Consider the following 350-nt stretch of genomic DNA (forward strand, 5'->3'; position numbering starts at 1 on the left):
AGTAGCAGTAGTACTAGTGTTGAGAAAATACACTATCTTCATTCAAAAACGCAGATTCCTTGAATGTATTTTCTCTTATGCGAAAATAATTTGTTAACCATAGCACATCCAACAGAATATTTTGGCTTGCCTCACGAAGTAAATAAGTATCATTCTCACTGTATATATATATGAGGAAAAAGGTAAACTGTCAGGGCACATGTATACATATATATGAGAAATTATTGTTAAAGTATTTCGATAATATATGATATACGAAAGTATAACTATAATTTATCCATAACGTATCTAAGTAGTCACCTGGCAACACAAGAAGGTGGGGTGAGATTTTGAGTAGCCATTTGGACACA

This window comes from Penaeus monodon, chromosome 29, assembly GCF_015228065.2.
Source record: "Penaeus monodon isolate SGIC_2016 chromosome 29, NSTDA_Pmon_1, whole genome shotgun sequence".
NCBI classification, from domain to species: Eukaryota; Metazoa; Arthropoda; class Malacostraca; order Decapoda; family Penaeidae; genus Penaeus; species Penaeus monodon.